This window comes from Mustela nigripes, chromosome 1 (genome assembly GCF_022355385.1).
Source record: "Mustela nigripes isolate SB6536 chromosome 1, MUSNIG.SB6536, whole genome shotgun sequence".
NCBI lineage: Eukaryota > Metazoa > Chordata > Mammalia > Carnivora > Mustelidae > Mustela > Mustela nigripes.
Window position 1 is genome coordinate 21,524,715 of NC_081557.1, and position 21,917 is coordinate 21,546,631.

At 44.0% G+C, this 21,917-nt stretch overlaps 1 protein-coding gene across 1 annotated transcript in view; it reads left to right on the plus strand.

The window, feature by feature from the left end:
• Window positions 1-21,917, plus strand: part of LOC132011359 (uncharacterized) — a 170,906-nt gene that overhangs the window by 20,987 nt on the left and 128,002 nt on the right. The window lies entirely within an intron of this gene.

The following is a 21,917-nucleotide window of genomic DNA, read 5'->3' on the forward strand; positions in this document are numbered from 1 at the left end:
ACCGCTTGGCCTTCTGTCCCCAGTCACTGCTCCTCAGGAATTTGCGAGGAGAGCACTGTTTTGAGGGCTCCGTCTGGGGTAGATTGATGATGCAAAGCAGCCGACCTTAACATTGCATTTGAATGGTGCCAGCAGCAACCCCCCCACCTCACCTCTTCTGGGCCTGGCTGGTCCATAAACCACGAGGCTGGCTCCATGAGGCCCTGTTCTGACGTGGCACCCAGATTTGCGCTTAGCTCATAATCACGGGTCTCCCTCTCTGCCCCTGAAGACTTTTGAATCGTTTAATGACTCTGACCAACATTCCTTCCACCACCCATGGCAGAATTTTCATACAGACAGAAAATGTCCTGCTGCTCTAGTCTTTATTCTTGGGTAGTTTTGTGGGTTGGTTCTGCTTTCCCCAGGAGCTTAGGAATGATGCAGGTATTGTGAGTAGAATTTTTTTTTTTTTAAAATCTGTGAATTAAACAGCTAAGAAGCCCATGTAATTTGTGTGACAAGTGACAGCTTGTGTGAAAATAACTTACCCATATCCTGTTACACATTTGCATCCATTATGCTGGGTAAAGCCGTATGTCACTGGTAGACCATTAAGTCGTAGTCACCAGTGTTTTCCTAGGTGAAAGGGTAATTATTTTTGCTGTTTGTTCATATTTATTAATAGCCAGTGAAGAACATTAGGGTAAAGGATTATTTCAAACAAAGTGACAGATCAAATGTGTGGAAGGCATAGTGATCTAGCGGTTGATAAGAAAAGCTATTAGCGTAAAGATAAGCTTTCGGTTGGGATCTGCATTTGCTACTACTGACTGGCATTTCAGATAAAATAGTTGCCTCCGGAAAACTGAATGGAAACTTATGGAGAATACCAGTAAATGGGTTTGCTTTGGATGGAATCAGCTGTGTTGTAGAATAAGAGTAAATTCCCTATAATGTTATATGCATGCTGGAGGTAGTTTGCAGAGTGATTTTAAGTGACACATGAATATTTGTTCTTTTAATAGTTACGTATTTATCTTATATGTGCTAGGAGAACAGTGTAACATAAAACACATGATTTCTTGGATTATTTATTGTTTATTTAAATTAGATATTAAAAAATGAGTTAAAGAAAAGGGAGTCAAAGAAAAGAAATAAGAGAATATTAGTAGAAGTGGTGGTCAAATCTGACAACAATTGAGATAATGATATGTGAATAAGTGATGTTTAAAGAGCATTGGACTATAGACTGGTTGGAACTTTGGGATTAGATTTGCTCATTGGGGATGGCCCTATGCCTCAACATAACATGTCTTATGGAGAAACCATCTGGAGCTCTTACAATATTCCACCTTTGATTTAAATTTTCAGCCTAATATTATACTTTGACTTGGGAAGCAAAAAGCAAAACAAAGCATGGAAGGTGATTCCGAGCAGGTGATGGGAGGAATCTTTCTTCTGAGTGTGAGATGAAAAAAAGATGAAAGTCTTAAGTGTGTCCTTGGCTTAAAGAAAAATTGAGGTCTTGCACAAACTCTGCCCCTCACTTCCTACTTGATCTCTGGGATGACCTCAACTTTCCCTGGACCTCAGTTTCCACATCTGTAAAAAGAGGACTTGAATTGATCTCCAGGTTGCCTCCTGGCCCTGAGTTTTTGATTCATTCAGAATTCTGAGAAGTGGGAAAAGTGAAGCCACCCTTAGTGGCCTGATGTTCTGGGAAATTTAATGTATTCCTTAGCTGTTGAAGAAGGGGCTACTAACATCAGAAACTCAGTTGCTCTCTTCAAGTGGACTAAATAACTTCTTTAAAGAGGACAGCACTCATCTGGAATGTAAATTTGAGTGTGCTTGTTAAAGTGAAACACAGTCCTGCTTCTTCATTATCACACGCGGGAGCCTTCTGGTAATTGGTGTCCCCAGCCGGGCTCAGGGACAGGGTCAATGATGATTTCCCAAGCGAGCAGAACTCTAAAGCTGATTCTTATAAACAGAGAGGAAGTTAGAGGAATGGGCAAGACAGGCCAGTCAGAGAGGGTAGTTTGAACCAAGACCTGGAGAAGGAAAAGAACACAGTTCACTTAGGAAAATGCAAGTACTCATGGATACAGTGTGTGATCGTTGTGGCACCGACCTCCCCTGCCTCAACCATGCCAGGCACGTGACAAGTGACCAGGACAGATGGTTGCTTGGCTAGGCTGCAGCGCTTGGGGGCAGCAGTGGGGGAAGAAATGAGACGTTGGTGAGTGGGACTGTCTCCCGAAGGGGCTCCTGAAGGGCTTCTGAGGCCTTGCTGAGGAGTGAAGGGTTTGCCACTGCTACTGCCCACCGTTAAGGAGGCAATGGTTAAGGGACACCTGGCTGGCACAGCTGGAAGAGCACGTGACTCTTGATCTCAAGGTTGTGAGTTCGACCCCCACGTTCAGTGTAGAGATTACTTAAAAATGGAGTCTTAAAAGAACAAACAAAAACCTAAAAAAAAAAAAAAAAAGAAAGAAGGAAGAAAGAAAGAAAGAAAGAAAGAAAAAGAAAAGGGGCGTCTGGGTGGCTCAGTTGGTTAAGCATCTGCCTTCCATCATGATCCCAGAGTCCTAGGATCATGGCCATGAAGCCTGGTTATCTCTCTCAAATAAATAAATAAAATTTTAAAAAAGAAGAAGAGAGCTTTGAGATCAGGAGCGTTTTGGGAAGGATAGAGGCTTTAGGATGTACGTGCCCTCCTCCAATAGCTTAGTCTCTGTTGGGGCCTTTCTTGTGAGGGAGTCTTGTCACTTGAACGCCCCCTTGAGGCTCTAATGATAAACGTCCTTGCCCCTCTAGCTGGAGGCCTGGGGAGCTCTAGTGACTGTGCCTAGCAAGGGTCCCACAGAGGTCTCAGATGCTGATTCACAAATCCCCCCACCCCTTCTTTTTTGGTGAAAGCAGAGTCTTCCCTTTGAGCTTCTTGATTGGACAAGGACGCACAATCTCAGGAGATATTTCTGTGGATTAAGAAACATGGGCATGTTTCTTCTTGTAGAAATTCTTCAATTTGTAGCTAATTTGCACAGAACGTGTAAGTGCCATTCCAGAGTCAAGCTGCTTGTTCCCTTCTGCTGATTTCAGACACAAGCAGCCTATTCCTTCCTAACAAGTAGGTCTGGGGAAGCCACCCCCAATTTGGGCACAGTACCACGTTGGAGCCCAGGAGACTCAGCACTGAGCCAGGTACCCAGGGGAGGGCGTGGGTTTTCTCGTTAGCTCCGATACAGAGAGAGGAGATGCAGCCTCAGAACCAGCCCCGTCTCACATGGAGTCGCACAAGCTATTCGAAACTACAGTAAAGAGAAGCACCCCCCAGACACCCCAAAACATAAAGAGCTCCACCACCCCTTTTCATTTTAAGCTTTGTATTTGATGTCTATCCATTTGAGGATAGACTGGCAGACTCGTTGGACTGCTGAAGGTCAAAATCTGTCCCTGCTGCTTGCTAGCTGTGGGGTCCAGTGCAAACGGAACAATAATATGCCTTCTTTAGAAGACTTCGGGGTGGAGGGAATGGAAGGAACTTGGCCAGGCTCTCGAGAGGTGTTCCATGAATGGTAGCTCTTGTTATTACCTGGCAGACGTTGTCGTTTTTCTGGTAACGATCACCTTTCCCCTGACGCTGCACCCCGTAGTAACCATTAACAACTTACACGCATGGAGTATAGAGTTTAGCAAAGTTTCTATGTTGTTTACAAATAGGCATTCAACTGAGCTGAACAGTAAGTAGGGCAACTGTTCCTTCCTTTGTGAGTAAACAAAAATTGGAGCAGTTAACAGATATGACCGAATTCCTAGAGTGAATAAAAGACGAATCAGCACACAGATTCAGTCTTCTGATTGAAGTCCTGTGCTTTTAATGGTGCCACAGTTTCACTCTTACTCCAAGAATGTCTCCTAAGAGCACCGCCGTTGCTCTTAGGTCTCAGAACACCACCAGCCGGCTGTGCCCTGATGTGACACTCATCTGCTTTCCCGGTTTCAGGGGCAGGCAAGCGGGAGAGAAGTCAGCAGGGATTTGGTACGGCGGTTACAATCATGCCTGTGACAAATCTTGAAAACCCAAACCCATGGGACGCCTGGGTGGCTCAGTGGGTTGAGGCCTCTGCCTTCGGCTCAGGTCATGATCCCAGGGTCCTGAGATGGAGCCCCACATCGGGCTCTCTGATCAGCAGGGGGCCTGCTTCCCTTCCTCTCTCTGCCTGCCTCTCTGCCTACTTGTGATCTCTCTCTCTGTCAAAAAAAAAAAAAAAAAAAAAAAAAAAAAAACCAAAAAACCCAAACCCAGTATTCCATTCTATTCACATGTAGGGGAGGGCTCCTTGCTGCTTTGTGGCTGCCTTGGGAAAATGTACAGGTGACATCAGCTTGGACAGTGAGTGTGATTGAGCCTTTGCAGAGGCAGCAACAGTTCCAGTGATGCCCCCTAAACACCCCCTGTGTAATTTGCAGCAGACATCAGGTTTGGGTCTGAGAGTATAATACTCCCCTCTCTCAGAAGGCTCCGACTCCATCTGCACCCCCCAGCATCATTTCTTGTTGGTTCATTGTGGTTTGTGGAACCAGGTAACCTGTACGTTGTAGATTCTAGTCCTGTCACTTTCAGGTTCTTTCTCATTAGAATGCGTCTTGGATTCCATAGGTTTGTGTTATTGCTTAAATGCCATTTCTTCACATCCGCAGAGACTAATTTCACTGCAACTGAAGACTTCAGTGTGAGCTATTCTTGCAGAATGTGCTGTGACGTCAGAGAGAGGGCAGGCCTGGGAGCAGCCCTGCCTGGGTCCTTATCTGGGTCCGCTTGCCGGGTGGGAAGGATCCTTCATCTCCGAGGCTGACGTTTTGTCTTGTCTATGATGAGAGAGTTGACTTCTGTATCCAAATCTTCAGCTTTTAGAGTCTGTGATGTTTTAAGCAGTGATTTAGGAACAATTTAGAAGAATTGATTGGAACACCTCACCAAAACTGAGAATTGCTGAGTTGTGGACACATGAATATTTGTATTTTTAAAAAAATTTGTCTTGTAGCTATACCAGGGATTCAAAAATCATATTATTAAGCAGTTCCTTTGTATTGCCTTTGCATGGAAGCTAAAGGCTTTTTTTTTTTTTTTTCAATTTAAAAGGGTGTTATTCTTATTTCCTTCAAAGATGTCTTTTTTTTTTTTTTTTTTTTTTTTATTATTTATTTGACAGAGAGAGAAATCACAAGTAGGTGGAGAGTCAGGCAGAGAGAGAGAGAGAAGCAGGCTCCCCGCTGAGCAAAGAGCCCGATGCGGGGCTCGATCCCAGGACACTGAGATCATGACCTGAGCCGAAGGCAGCGACTTAATCCACTGAGCCACCCAGGCGCCCCTCCTTCAAAGATGTCTTAAGAGGGATTGTCCTCCCATCCAGAAGTTCCTATGCCTGGTTTATGGTCAGAAACATGGAGGACATATTTAAAAGGTGCTGGATTCCTAGGTATCTCCCAGACCCATGGAATTTGAATCTCTGCATTGGAAGACCCAGCAGTCTGTATTTCAAAACAAGCAGAGAGACACACAAACTTTCTGGGTGATTCTGATGAACAGCCGGGTCTGGGAAATGACTGCTGAGTTGGCTGACGTTGTGTGATTACGGTGGAGTCAGTTTTTGATTCCTGGCTCTGCCTTTCTCCTTCCGGTAGTTTTGGCGTGCTCAGGGTGAGCTGTAGGGAATGCTCTGGGTTCCTGATTGGTTGGTGTGTATGAGCGGAGCAAGGCCTGTGTGGGTTGATCATCTGGCTGCATAGCACATCCTGTCTTTGGTGCCCTCTCCCTGGGGACTTCCGATCCCACACGTGCCCCTGATCCAAAGCCGCTCCCTCCTCATACACGTCAATAATCCCATCCTGTTTGGATTGCTTTCTTTCATTTTGGGATAACCGTTTCATTGCGGTGTCACTGACATTTCATACAGTCCACCATTTGAAGTGGGTCGCACGCTGGTTTTTAAGCATATACACAAATAAGTGCAATCATCTCTTTTCGAAGAGAGCCTGTACCCTCGAGCTACCATTCTTCCATTGCCTGCCACATCCCCCGGCACCAGGCAGCCACTGATCTGGTTTCTGTCGCAACAGATTTGCCTCCTCTAGACGTGTTCTATAACTGGTGTCATAGACTACGTGGCCTTTTTGTGACTCTGTTCACTTAGCATGTTTCCAATTTCATCCATGTAGCAGTGTGTATCCAGCCCTTCATTGCTTTAGTTGGTCAAATAACATTCCACCGTATGACTAGCCTGCATTTGATTGATCTATTTGTCCACAGGTGGACATTTGGGTTGTTTCCCCGTTTTGGCTATTATGAATAATGCTGGGTGAACACCTGTGTACAGATTTTTTTTGTGGCTCTATGTTTTCGTTTCTCTAAAATATATACTGAGGTAGGATATTGTGGGCCAGATGGTAACTTAATGTCAAACTTGGACTGTTTTCCAAAGTGGCCACACCATTTTACATTCCTTGCCAGCAGGATAGGAGGGTTCCAGTTTCTCCTAGTCCTTGTCAACACTTGTTATTATCTGGTAACAAAAACAGCCACTTGAATGATAGTGGAGTGATATCTCATTGTGGTTTCCTTTCTTCCTTTTTAAAGGGGATTCCTGCTAAATAGAATTTATTTAATCCATCTACAAAAGGTCTTTTTAAAATCAAAATGAACTTTTCATTGTTCATGGTAAAAACAAAAACAAAAAACAAACAAACAAAAAACAAACCCTAGAAAATACAGATAAACAAAAAAGCAGAAAACCCTAATCACAATCTTACCACCTAGGGAAAACCAGTGTTACACAATGGAGCATCTCCTCTTAGATTTCTTTTTTATGTAGTATTCACTCTTTAGAGGAGAATTTGGTAGACTCAGTGAAACCAATTGGTAGGATTACAGGGGAGATTTTTTTTTTTAAAAGATTTTATTTATTTCTTTGACAGAGACAAATCACAAGTAGGCAGAGAGGCAGGCAGAGAGAGGAGGAAGCAGGCTCCCTGCTGAGCAGAGAGCCCGATGCAGGACTCGATCCCAGGACCCTGAGATCATGACCTGAGCTGAAGGCAGAGGCTTTAACCCACTGAGCCACCCAGGTGCCCCTTTAAAGATTTTATTTATTTATTTATTTGTCAGAGAGAGAGAGTGTGTGCATGAGCACAAGCAAGGGGAGCGGCAGGCAGAGGAAGAAGTAGGCTCCCAGCTGGGCGAGGAGCCTGATGCAGGACTTGGTACCAGGACCCTGGGATCATGACCTGAGCCAAAGGCAGCTGCTTCACCGACTGAGCCACCCAGGTGTCCCACAGGGGAGATATTTTTGAGCAGGGAGAACCCTGACCTTTCCCCTTCCCCCCCTTAGATGAGAACAGGGTTGGGCCCCTTGGCTGTAGCCCCGTGAAGGTTCTGACCTATGTGGAAAATGGAAGAAATCGTCTTTCTGATCCCCACGGTCTATTGAGAAATGTGTCTAACTTTTAGCAATGTAGCTGTTAGTTGCTGAATGAAAGTCCCCGATGCCACTTAGACTTTGAATATGGCCTTGGGGGTGTGGGTTGGGGGTGGCGAGGTTCTATAACACCCTGAACCTAAGAAACTTTTGACACATGCTGTGAGAGGCCTACTTTCTTTTTTAAACATGAATCACATTGGACTCACTGGATAACGGAAAAGATCATGTGTGTTGCAACCCCGTGTTTGATACATGACCCACATGTTGGTATTGATTTTAAAAAGGCAATCTTTTTCTAGCTGATTAAGAGTTCAGTGGTAACTTCTTATTTTCATAACAACTAAAGTTGTCAAGAGTTCATTTAGGGGTGCTTGGGTGGCTCCGTTGGTTGGGCATCTGACTTCAGCTCAGGTCACGATCTCAGAGTCCTGGGATCGAGCCCCACATCGGCTGCTCACTTGGTGGGGAGTCTGCTTGTTCTCTGCCCCCTCCCGCTCACTCTCTCTCTCTCCCTGTCTCTTTCTTTCTCAAATGAATAAATAAAATCTTAGGAAAAAAAGGAGTTCATTGTAAATCTGTGATTTTGACCTTAGAATATATTCTCCCTTATCAGCAGTGGTGTTCTAACTGGCAGCCAGGTGCCAAGGCTAACACAATCTATTTTATATTTTAGCTCCAATAATAAAAACTAAATATTGTGGAGCCCTTGCTGTATGTTGGGTGCCCTCCAGTCTTTTACACGATTATTTCACTTCATCTGCACAGCCACCTTAAGAGGGACGATTAATCACTCTCCCTGTATTATGGATAAGAAAGCTGAGGCTACATGACTCAGCTTGGACAAGCAGTCTGGCTGTGCTCGCATTCCAGAAAATGGTCCTTGTCTAAAACTCACAATGAAACAAAACAGGAAAACAGTGCGATTATAGAAAGTTTTGCTTGTCTGGACTGCCTACACCACTCCCTGAATGTAAGGTTCCTTCTTCTGTTTTTCTGTTGGGTGTCACACACTGGGCGACCTCAGGGGAGGGTTCCCGCTGTCCTGTGCCTACTGCTTGGAAAGGAGGTCTAGAATTAAGTGAGTAAATCTCTCCTGGAGGGGACACTACTCCAACTATATTCTTTTGGCCAATTAAGCCCTTTTTCTGGGAATGCATTTGAGGAGTGAGAAGAAGCTAGGATTGGTTCAGCTTCTTTTTGTTGATTTCACCATCCTGAGACACCAGGTCATGAGAGGGATGAGAGCTGTGTTCTGGGAGCCTTAGGAGGGTGGGGTGGTAGCTTGGGCATGGGAGCCCTTGAAAGGGCCTTGTTGGGGAGCTGGAGTTCTGTGAGTGGTCCAGGGCATGGGGGCCGGAAAACAGTATTAACCGCCAGCCCGCTGTGAGCCAGGTGCTGGCCTGGGCTCTTCTTGGAGATTGTGTCATAACAAGTGCCATTGTCATAAATAGCTAATAAAATTCTATTTCATTCGGACCACTGTTCACTGAAGTACGTGTTCTCAGCTGCCGGAAACCCTTTTGGAATAGAGCTGGTGTGAACAGTTAAGAGTGTCATCCCTGTTGAATGGACACGGTTTGTAGGTTCAGAGAGATGAAATAATGGGATTCCCCATTCCCATCCCACAGCACTCCAGTTCTGCTGTGACTCCAGAGGCCCCGTGAGTATATGGTTAGTTAATTTTCTGGAGCCTATGAATCTAAGTCCCGAGCGCTCGAGTGGGACCAAGGGGTGGGGCTGGAACGAGCGGTCCTTTGGCCTGGTGGGAAGGAGGCCAGGAGTCCGTGATTGTTGAGTTCCTGTCCCACCTTTTACCCAAAACTAATTGGAATGAGCTGGGAGTTTTAAGCAGTGTCTTTAAAGCCGTTAGTGGTTAGGGACTCAGGATTAGGGTCCGACCTGGGTTGGAATTCAGACCTTGGGCTACTTATATATACTCCATTTGCTGTTATTTGTGAGGAGGGGATAAGACTGCCAATTTAGCAGAGCTGTTGGGATGATAATGCTTTGTACCTGGTAAACGGCCAAGAAACGTTAGCTGTCACTGGTTACCTCCAGAAGCCCTTCGTACTCTGGATGCCCTTTGTACTCCCCTGATGCTTTCCTTTTTCTTTTTTTTTAAAGATTTATTTATTTATTTATTTGATGGGGACACAGAGAGAGAATCTTAATCAGACTCTGTGCTGGGCGTGAAGCCCATGGGGGGCTCGATCTCACGACCCTGGATCGCAGCTCGAGCAGAAACCAAGAGTTGGCTGCTTCACCAACTGTACCACCCAGGCGCCCCTCCCCCCCACTTTCTTATGGTCCCCCGGAAGGGTCCTCCTGGACACCCTCTGCCATCCACGTCCACTGAGACCCACAAGATTCAGTGATTTTATGGAAAGTTATTTGGGAATTCCATTGATTCTGCCTTTGTTTGGAGTTTGCTGTTTGGATGCCTTCAGGCTGTGGGAGACTCATTTGCCGCACTGGGTCTTTCAAGGCTGTGTGTAGCTGCTATATTGACACCTATCTGGGGCCAGAGCTGCTCTATCAATTCTTTATTAAGACCAGTTATTTTTTATTTATGATGCTTGCGTGTTCATTAAAAATGGCACTCCCTGTTGGGGATACCATCAAGGCTTTTAGCCAGTTTTTATCAGGTTGTTAGAGTAGATATGAATATTTTAATAGAGAGAAAGAGCAAAGCCTTCAACAAACTTAATTTGTTCTGGAATCTAAGTGACAGGCTTAACAGGGGTGCCAAGTAATTCAGTATAATCAGTCCAGATAGTGGACTAAGAAACACAATTAAAATGGACCAGGGAGCTTCTCCAGAGAGGTCTTGAGGGGGTTTTCCACCACTGAGCGGCTGTAAATCACTGTATCCTGCACCCTCTGAGTCCAGGTAAGATCTTGCATAGCCACAGGCAGCTTCTAGCCCCCGTCAAGTTCCCAGGAAGCCAGGGGGAGTGTTTTTTGCAGATTCCATTTTAACATTTATAGAGTTCTTTTCCCAGGGTGCTGATCTTATTAAATTATGTACAAAATGATGGATAAGTCAGGTCAGTGTTGTGATTAAAAGCATATATTTGGGGACTCAGTCTGGGTTGCCATCCTAGATACCCTGGCTGGTTTCTTGGTGTAGTTTAAGGATTATCCACTTGGGGGAGCTTTATGATTGAATTTTAAAATCCATATCAGCTTTTTATATGCGATGTGAGATCCCGATGAATACCACCCCCCCACACCCACCTCAGTGACAAGCTACTGAAGCAAGCGATGGTTGCAGAAATACAATGATAAATCAATGTGAGTGGTTTTACTTTATTGGCAATTTCTCCCTCTGGATTTTGAAGTTATTCTTGATTTTTTAAAAGCTTCCCTTTCAAACTGAAATAGTTTAAAGATAAAATAAAGAGCAGCGGTACTTTCTGCTGTTTCTCGGATGAGTGTTCCGCGTATGCATGCAGACATCAATGCATACTTAAATAAATGCTTGTCCCAGTTAATCTGAAATAGCCAAAGCACCAGAAAAATCTCCTTTGAAGTTTTATGAACATGGTCAATTGCAGAGAAGATGAAATCATGAAGCCAAATGTCTGAGCAGGGAATGCCGTTTTCCAGAGTATTTGCCTCCCAACCCTCCATCACTCTTTCTCTCTTTCACGTAGGTGGGACAGGGAGAGGTCTAATGAAGGACAGTCCCTTGCTGCCCAGGCATATGTCCAGGTTCCAGATGGTCTTTGGGGTCTACCCAGATTTGGACAGTTTTGAAATAATGGAAAGCTAGTTAGGGTTCCTAATGAGGACATTTGCTAGAGAATGTTGTCACAATATGGACGCACTATTAATCCATTTTACTATGGAATAAAATGAAACCAATTATAAACCCACGTACACACAAGCGTGACTCTATGCGCCCACCTGCCCGCACAGAGGGAGCGGGAAAGTGTTTCTCAGAGGGGGGTGGCTGGCTCATTGTCTGAAGCTCAGTGTTGTTCTGTTCCCTTCTTTTCTCCTCTTTGTCTTCTCCTTTTGAGTTGTCAAGGCATTTATAGATTCTCCCCTCATTTACTTAGGGTTCAATTATTATATGAATATGGCTCTGCTATTTTGACAAAGCCTCTTTCTCATTTTTCCTTTTCTCTCTCCGGAAGAGGAAGGGAGGAATGCCAGAGGAGGGTCGCCTTTCAGCCTTTTGTCCCTCCGGTCAAGGGCATCTCTGACTCGGAGCAGCTGCCGCTGGCCCAGTCTTCGCTTCCTTCTGCGCTGCTCCCTCACCCCAGCGCGCTCAGGCTCACCTTCTCCCCCTCCCCTCCCCGGGCAGCCTGGCCTGTCTCCACACGAGCATCAGAGCGTCCCCCTCCGTGGTCTGCGAGGACAAGTCTCAGGTACCTGCTCTAGTGGGGACCCCGCTCTCCTCCTCCCCCCTGTCACTTGTTCACCATCGTCATTGGTCACATCGATATGACTTCCACTGTCTGCTCAGTGGAGGAGAAATCTCGCTTCCTCAGGAACCCTGTTGCTCCCACCAGGAAGGCTTTTCTCCAGGAGGAAAAAAAAAAAAAATTGCTGCCCACTCCTATTTTTATTTTTTGGTCTTTGGCTTTAGCTGAGTGGGTTTCAAACTTTTCTCTGTTAACCACGGACTTTTTTTTTTTTTTTTTACATAACTCATACTCAGAAGCCCGGACCAGTCCTTGCTGGACTTCAGAGAGCTCTGTGGCAGGTTGTTTTCTGAGGCAGCTGAAACCATTTCTGCTGCCGTCTTGTGCAGAAGGCCTTTGCTGCTTCTCCCATTTGGGGGTGGAATCAGTTTCTCCTCCCCCTGAATCTGGTGGCCCTTTCACTTGCTAAGACCATCAGAATGGGGCGATGGGGGAGAAGCAGCGCTGACCAGGTCCCAGCCCAGCTTCGAGCGGCCTCGCGGCTCTCACTTCCATTTTCACGGGTCCTTGCCCTAAGACGACCGGGTGGAGAAACTGCCCCTTCTGTCCTCTTGGGTCCTTCCCCTCAGACCGCCAGGGGAAGAGGCTGCTCTGCTCTGCCAGAGGACGAAAGCCAGTGGGGAAGAGAGCTCCTGAGTGCTGGACACACAAGGAAGCATCTCGAACCCTCTGGTCCAGGTGACTCCCCAGCTGGTGGCAGGAGGATGAGCAAGCCCACCAGAAAAGCAGAGGAACCACCCAGCCAAGTGCAGAATCAAGAGAAATAGTCAATTCTTGGGATTTTAAGGCACTAAATTTGGGCTTAAATAGATGACTGAACTAGCCATAGAAATAGATGGCTGAAAGAGGCATCCTTCAGGAAAATCTTATGTGAAGCCTGTAGTGTGTGTGTAAGCCAGCTTATTTTTAATTATGAAATCAGTTTCTGCGCTATGACAGTGGAAACGGAGAAGAGACGGCTTCCAGCGGCCCCGTGTTGCTGCCTCCCCGCTTCTCCCTGCATGCCACACCACATCAAGGCTCAGCTTATTGTGTATGTGTCTACACCGTGAGCATTTTATAGATGCTTTGTGGAGGGCTTCACATAAAACTGGGCTTATGTTTACAAAGTCTTAACATCTCTTTCATCTCTTACGTTAGCCAAGAGATCCCTGTATCTAAGGGCACAGAAAGGTCCGTCTGCTCTGACGGCAGCAGGGCGAGGATCTGGGCCCCAACAGCCCAGCCTAACCCCTCTCCCTTGCGGCACTGTGGACGGGAAGGACAGCGGCTGGGAAGGCTGCTGGCTGAGCACACTCCAGTGCCTGCTGGGAAAATTAAGAGTCACGAAGATCAGCCAAACCGACTAGGTAGATGTAAGGTACATATGGTACTTTTCCACTGCAGGTGTGTGATTTTTTAAATTCTAAGGAGATAGCTGCTAGGGCTACTGTTGCACATTAACCTATCCTTGAACCTTGGACTTGGTGTCCATTTTGCTAGTACTGCCTGGGTAATAATTGCCATATTCCGACTCCTTACTGTGTATTGGGCTCTGTGCTAAGCCCTTCACATACATTGTCCCGTTGAGTTTTCCTAAAGACCCCGTGAGGCAGGTAAAGCAGTGAGGACTCACAGCCCAGAGACTTAACCCAGCAGCGCCGGGGACACCGCACAACTCCAGGGGGCACCATTCACATGGTTGTCTGTGCATGCGGTTCACATGGTGGCCCGACCCGAGGTAGCAGCCAAGGGGGTGCAGAGTTGGGATTTCAGACTCCCAAATCTGAGCACTTCATTTTATGTGACTTCACTAAAACTTTTCACTTCTCTAAGCTACTTTATTTCTTCTATCTCTAGCTCTGTGTCCCAGTGTCAGTCTGTCCAGCCACCTGTTCATCCATCTATCCATCCAAGACCCCTCCATTCATCCATCCATCTTCCCACCCATCCGTGCCTCCTTCTCTCTGTCTACCACTCACCCAGTCTGTTGAGTCGTGTCATTGAAGGTAGTGAGTGTCAACAATTAAGGTCTGAATTTCCAGTATCTTGAAATATACATGGACACGTGAATTCTCTAATGTTCTTATTTTTAAGTTCATTTGAAAGGCTAGCATTACTGAACGTTTAAAACAACGAGGAAAGAAAATCATTTTCTAGAAACCCATGTGTCCACAATACAGATTTCATATTGTGCCATATTTGCTTCAGATTTCTTTTGTCTGTTTTAAAAATGAATATAGAATAATGAGAGTCAAAGCTCTGCCTCCCTCTCTTACTCCTTTCCCTCGCTTAAAGATGGCATGTCATACCCATGTCACACTCCCAGGCATGATCGTGTGTATTTACCGCATCTGTGTGTATCCATAAATAATATTTAGTATAATTTTGAATTTTATAGTTTGCATTTACCATGGATGTGCTTTTGCCCTTCAACACTGTATTTTTTGAGATTTATTCATTCTGACATGTATACATCTAACTGATGAGCCGTTAAGTTGTTTTACTTCTTTTGCTATTACGGATGATGCTGTAGTGAACACCTTGGAACAGTCTCCATGTTCACAGCCGCATGAGCTTCTGTAGGGCAGACCCGGGGGAGTGGCGCTGCACGTCGTCTGCTTTCCTGTTCAAAATACTCTTTGAAGTGGTTGTGGCTGTTTACCCCCAACAGCGCTCTACTGCAGTTTCTGTTTTCCACCAGGCTCACTACCGCCTGGGTTATCTAGTGTGTATCAAATGGTATCTCATTTTTTTATTTCCCTGAGCATCACTGTATAGTTGTGTAGGTCATTCAGATTTCCTTTTTGTGGAGTGCTTCCTCATAATATGCTTTGCCTATTTTTCTAACGGATAGTCTTTGCCTCTCTAATTGATTCATAGGAAGTTTCTTGTTTCTGGTGTTGTTGTTGTTAAATCTTTTCTGGAAACAGATCCTTTGTCAGTTAATTGCATTGCAAGTACCTTCTATGTCAATAAACACAGTTTGGCAAGCTCCATTCAGTCTCTTGCGACTGTGGGTTTTCTACATCTCCTAGGTAAACGTTCAGAATGTTGTAAGTCATTACATATTACTGGTCCTTACCGATGACTAGGTCAGTCAGACATGGCCAGACACCAAAATGGTAAGGATTAAGGCATTGCTAATGACCTCATTTACTGGACCTGTATTTCTCTTCTCCTTAACCTGTGCCTATCAAAACCACAATCTAGCAGCTGCTAAGTCAGCACAAGGAACTAAAAAGGCTTGTTCCTGGTGGTAACTAATGAGTCAAATCAATGAAAGAGAATTAATTCACAATAATTCTATCTTACCTAAAACAAGCCAATCTTAAGCATAAATAACCCACATTATAGTTCATGTGTCCTGGAGAGAATAAGTTCATTTAATTGAATCTTCTCAGCCAGCTGCATGAACAGCTTCAGTAATGACCTGCAGGGTAGGTCACAGAATCTGTATGTTAAAAAGCTGCTCCAGAGGATTGTGATCTGTGGCCATATTTGGAAATCTCTGAATTAGGCCATCTGGTTTTCTGGGTACCACTCTGCCTTTACTGTGTGGCCACCTTCTCTGGAAGAGGGTATTTTTCTGTAAGACGAGGCAGGAAAGCAGATCCAGGGATGGAAAGAGCATCCCAAGGACGAACAGGAGCTTCCTCCCTATCTCAGGTACCCCCTCCAGACTAGCTTCCAGCCTAAAAGTCTGTCTGACTCCCCCTGATGGCCATCAGGAATCTTCACAGCTCTTCCCGTCACTCTCGCCCAAATGAAACAAGCACTACAGAATACAACCTGTTGCATTTCCTCCAAAGGGAGACCAGAGGTCGGAGTGGGGGGATTGTTTTCTTACTGCTAACCTGGGCACTGGTCCCCTAATACCTAAGATTTTTTATTTTGTTTTTAGAAATGTGCTCTAAGTCCATTTAGAAGAATGGTCACAGCCACTCAACCTCTTGGAACAGAACCTTTAAGACTTGGTGTGACTCTGTGTTTTGCTAATGTTATCGAGATGAACCTCCTCGCTGGTTGCTGGTCGGTTCCAGAGGCAGGTAGAAGGAACCCCTGGGTGGGTCTGAGGAAGGATGTGGGTAATTATTGAGTCCTGCAGTGCCTCCTGCCGGCCTTTATTGCCTGCAGAGCTCTGTGACTTTCTGAACTGGTTGGAATGGACCCAGGATTTTCTGTGCTGCCTAAGCTAAGGAAGCATTATGTTGGAACAGGTTTTAAGGTTTCAGTTTAACAGAGTAACGCGACCATCCTAGTCCTTGATTGCTTTAGTTCTCCTGGCAACACAGAAGCCTCCGAGGAGTCGGCCAGTTACATGGGACATGGGACAATGAATCTGGCCTTTCCTTCCTGCAAATCAGGTTTCCGGGAAGGTGAAGGGGTGCTTACACCCTTTCCGTGTTCTGCTCACACAGTCTAGTGCTATGGAGTCTGGCATCAGCTACAGAACAGACTCTTCATGGGGTTGCTTTAACTCTCGGACTAAGTCCATGGCCTTGATTGCATTACTTAGGAGCTGGTGCCCAGGTAGATGAGATGTCCTAGTTTCCTGGCTTACTCGGCTGTTTGTTCTCCCTTTTCTTCTTCTCTGTCTTCCTCTCTCAGTTCTTTCTACAGTTTCCTATGGAAAGAGCCAGTGTTCAAATCCTACCACTTGCCAACTGTGTGACCTCAGGCAAGTCCCTTAACCTCCGAAAGCCCCAGTTTTCCCTTCTTTAAAATAGGAGGAATAATAGTGCCAATCTCATAAGGTAGAATGAGGACTGATAATTTGTAGGGCCCAGTATAAATGAAAGTGTTGTGGGGCCCTTTATTAAAAAATTACTAAGAATTTCGAAATGGTGACTGTAGAAGGTGAAACCAAGGATGAGGCCCTTCTAAGCACAGGACCTTGTGTGCGTAGGTTACACACCCATGAAACCATGGAATCAATGAGATAAGTAATATTACTATTACTCCTATTGGTTTGTGTCTTCTGTTTCCGTTTCATGCTCTAGGTTTGCCAGGAAAAGCCAAACATGCCCTCCACTGAAATACGCACGCCTGTACTCATTATCATTTGTTCTTAGGGCCCCTTAAGTCTGTTGTGTTTGCTTTTCTTTTTTTCTTTGCTTGAACCTAATAACAGAAAGCATTAGGTATAAGGTTCTGATTTCATTCAGAATGCCTCTGTTTGTATATTCCACTTTTCCTCTGTCCTTCTCCATGCCCATATCCGAGTGTAATTACACCCACTACTTTTGTATTCTCCTTATCTCCATGTGCTTCCCTGGTTTTCCTCAGTTTTTAAAAAGAAAATCATGAAATCAGAGAGGGAGACAAACCAAAGGAGACTCTTAACCGTAGGAAATAAACCGAGGGTTGCTGGGCGGGAGGTGGGTGGGGAGATGGGGTGGCTGGGTGATGGGCATTAAGGAGGGCACGTGATGTGATGAGCACTGGGTGTTATATGCAACTGATGAATCACTGACCTCGGCCTCCGAAACTAATTAATACACTACACTATTCGTTAATTGAATTTAAGTAAAATAAAATAAAATTTAAAAAATAATAAAAGTCACTTTAAAAATTAATGAGAGGTTAATTCACTGTTAACAATGAAAACAGATGCTCAAGAAGAAGACTGAGGCTAGCAAGGGAGGAGATGGGATACGACCGAGAACTGGAGAGCAAGACAGAAGAGGTTTCGAGGGCTTGAGTGTTTCGGTGACTGGGGTTTGGTTCATAATAATTGCAGCTGATACGCTGTGCTGAGTGCATTCCAGAGTTCATCTGATTTGATCCTTGCAATAACCTGAGAAGGGTAGATGGGGTTGTTGTCACTAGTAAACAGGAGAGAAACAGAGGCATTGAGGTCAAGGAACTTGACTTAGGTCACAGAGCTAGTCAGCGTCGGCTCCAAATAGGAACTACCGAGGCAGAGAAGTGCACTCGGAGTTGTGTGTGTTTTGTTGTGGTGGCTGTTAACGGAGACCGCAGCGTGTTGAAGTCGGTCCTTGTCCTTTTGTCATTTCACCCCTACGTAGTTCATTATGCCTTTCTAGAAAACATGCGTATTTTCTTATGGAACTGTAGTGTCGTAATGCTATGTGATGAAATTAGTAGTAATTCTTTGGTATTCCATCTAACCCAATCATATTCAGATTCCGTTGGTTGTCCCCAAAACGTAATTTTAAAATCTTGATCCATACACACTAGGATGCAAATAAGGATCTCTGTATTGCCATGGTTGTTATATTTCTTAACGTTATTTTCATCTAGAGCAGACTCCTCTTTGAAAAAAAATGCCATTCACTGAAAAAGCCTAGTCAGCTGTCCCATAGGAGTCCCCAGTTGGGGTTTGTCTCTTTGCTCCTCCCTGATATTCCCTGACTTGCAGAACTCGTTTTTTTTAAATTCCTACACTGTATGTCGCGTCTCTTCGAGGTGTTGTTCTGGGTCATGTGAAAATCAGTCTCCTTTTTAAAATCTCTTTGGAAGATATCAAAAAAGATTAAATTTATTTCTCAGTGCTTTTCCTTTGGATTTTTGGATTTGTTTTTAAATATCAGTCTCCTATTTCCCCTAGGGATGGATCATCATTTAACTCTTTTCTCTGCTGTCTTATGTACAGCTTTTCCCTTCTTTAAAAATGCTTTAGGGAACTTCTTTGCAAATATAATACTTTTATTTTATTTTAAGATTTTATTTATTTGACACAGAGACAGCGAGAGAGGGAACACAAGCAGAGGGAGTGGGAGAGGGAGAAGCAGTCTCCCTGCTGAGCAAGGAGCCCAAAGCGGGGCTCCATCCCAGGGCCCTGGGATCATGACCTGAGCTGAAGGCAGATGCTTAATGATTAAGCTGCCCAGGTGTCCCAAATATAATATTTTTTACCATTTCATTAAAATACTTTTTGTCATTTCTAACCCAGAGTTAGGGTGTCAAAAGTTATGATCATTTTAGTGGTTCAGAAAATTACTTCCCATAGGAATGTGGGGTTTTTTTTTAACTTTAAAAAATTAAAACTTAAGATTTCTCAGATTCAGTTGGAAGATCCCATGGGTTCTCTGGGTAACCACAGACTCAGGGGTGAATGTATAATTGAAGATTTGTCCTTACATCTTTCCTAATATTTTTCAAAGAAAAAAGAGATTGCATTGCATGACCCACAGCAACATGTCCAAGAGAGGCAACATACAGTGTAGGGTTGAAATGAAGATAATTGAAGTATTGTCCAGACATAGTACCTTAGTATGTCCCATCGTTGTAATTTTGGGCTCATTTCAGTACTTTTTTTTTTTTTAAGACTTTATTTATTTATTTGACAGACAGAGATCACAAGTAGGCAGAGAGGCAGGCAGAGAGAGAGAGAGAGGAGGAAGCAGGTTCCTTGCTGAGCAGAGAGTCTGATGCAGGGCTCGATCCCAGGACCCTGGGATCATTACCTGAGCCGAAGGCAGAGGCTTTAACCCACTGAGCTGCCAAGGTGCTCCTCAGTACACCTTTTTTAAGGATTTTATTTTTAAGTAATCTCCACACCCAACATGGGGCTTGAACCCACAACCCCAAAGTCAAGAGTCTCTTGCTCCACCAACTGAGCCAGCCAGGTGCCCAGTACACTTGTTTTAAAGGAGATTTTGTTTTGGTATGATCTAGCGGGTTCAGGTTGGTTGTTCCAATGGATTCTACCAAGAGCCAATCCATTTCAAAAAGATTCTTCTTCTGTTTAGGTATCTAAAGCAGAGGAAAAACAAGAAATGAAAAATCCCAGTATGTGTGGTCTGTTACATCCCAGATGGTTGGTTTTTGTTGTTCTGCTTTTTTTATTGGATGAAGTTTTGCAGTTGCCTTTTGTAGAGAATACTTCATTATGTTTAGGAATTAAAAATATGTTACAGTGCTGATTTCATAGAGAGTACAGTAATTAGAATATCAGTCTTCCTGATTCTCTCACATCCTCATGTCTGTCTTCTTACCTAAGTCTGTAGCATCTTTACCTTTTTCATGTGACACTTGTTGGCGTTATTAATTAGAGATCAGTTAAGCTGCTGTAACAAAGATCCTCTAAAAGTACAGTGGTTTAAATAATGTAGAAATGACGACTTTCCTCTCATGTAACAGTTCCAAGGTGGTCCAGGTAAACGGGACAGGTCTGCTCTGTGTCATTCAGGAACTTGGGCTCTTCCAAGCTTTTAAATCTGTTATCCCCTAGGATCTAGCTTGATCCTTGATATTGTGAATTCCAGTCCATGTGCATTAGAGAGAGGAAGTCTGGGGTTAGGGAATTTCTTTTGTCTTAGAAGTTGCACATGTTATTTCCACTCATATTCCTGTAATAAGAACTTTGTCAAATGGCCACACCTAAGTGTAGAAGAAGCTTAGCAGTGTAGTTTTTGTGATGCACACATGTGCCCAGGAAGAAGAAGAGAATAGACTTTGGTGGGCAAATAGCTGTGTGTGACATATTATTTATGACAGTGGGTTCTAGAGTCAGACAGACATGAGTTCCAGTCTTGGCTCTGCCACTCACCATCAAGGTGACTTAGAACAAATAATTTATCTTCTTGATTTTTCTCATTAGAAAAATAGAGATTATAACTTCTATTTTCTTGGGGTTGTTATGAGAATCAAGTTGAATGAGCAAGTTCATGCAAAGTGCTTAAGAAAAAAAGCACTGGTGGGTAAGAGCACAGAATTGGAATCAAACTGGTTGAGTTAAAATCCTGATTCTACCTTTGCTGGCTGTGTGGCTTTAGAGAAATTATACAAAATTGCCTGAGATCCACTTTTTTTGTCTATAAAATGGAGATATTATTAGTACCTACCCATTGAAAAATGTGAATAGAAAATTTTCCAATGAAGACATCCACATGGCCAACAGACACATGAAAAGATGCTCAACATCACTCATCATCAGGGAAATACAAATCAAAACCACAATGACATACCACATCATATCTATCAGAATGGCTAAAATTAACAACTCAGGAAACAATAGGTGTTGGGGAGGATGTTGTGAAAGGGGAATCCTCTCAACCCTGTTGATGGGACCACAAATTGGTACAGTGGCTCTGGAAAACAGTGTGGAGGTTCCTCCCAAAGTTAAAAATATAACTATCCTACAATCCAACCAATGTTGTACTAGGTACTTAAAGGTTGCAAAAATGCTGAGTCAGAAGAGCACATGTACCACAATATTTATAGCAGCACTATCAACAATTGCCAAATTATGGAAAGAACCCAAATGTCCATTGACTGATGAATGGATAAAGATGTGGTGTGTACACACACACACACACACACACACACACACACGTGCGTGTGTGCACACAGGATGGAATATTATTCAGCCATCAAAAAGAATGAAATCTTGTCATTTGCAGTGATGTGGACGGAACTAGAGTGTATTATGCTGAGAAAAATAAGCCAGTCAGAGAAAGACGAACATATGATTTCACTCATATGTGGAATTTAAGAAACAAAACAGATGAAATTAGGGGAAGGGAAGGAAAAATGAAATAAGATAAAAACAGAGAGGGAAGTAAACCATAAGAGACTCTTAAGTATAACAACCTGAGGATTTCTGGAGAGGAGGTGGGTAGGGGGATGGGCTTAAACAGGTGATGGGCATTAAGGAGGGCACTTGTTAAGATGAGCACTGGGTGTCGTATGTGGGTGATGATTCGCTCCTGAAACCAGTGCTGCACTGTATGTTAACTAACTTGAATTTAAGTTAAAATGAAAAAAGAAAGAAAGAAAGAAAGAAAGGATTCAGTGAGGTCCTCCATGTTGGATTTATTAAATATTTATTCAAACTCGATAAATCATGATGGTCTTCTTATAGTTATTACTGCATCTGTTCATTTTTTGAACTCTTGAGTTTATCTCCAAAAAAGAAGTAGTAAATTTTCATGGTGTAAGCATGCATCTGTCATGAGTTGCTGCATTCTCTTAAGTCCCTATTAGTGCTTTGGTCCTGCATCCTGTTAATAGGTTTCTATGTTCAGATTGTATACTGGTTCCTGTTTGATTTCTTGGGGAAGCATCTACT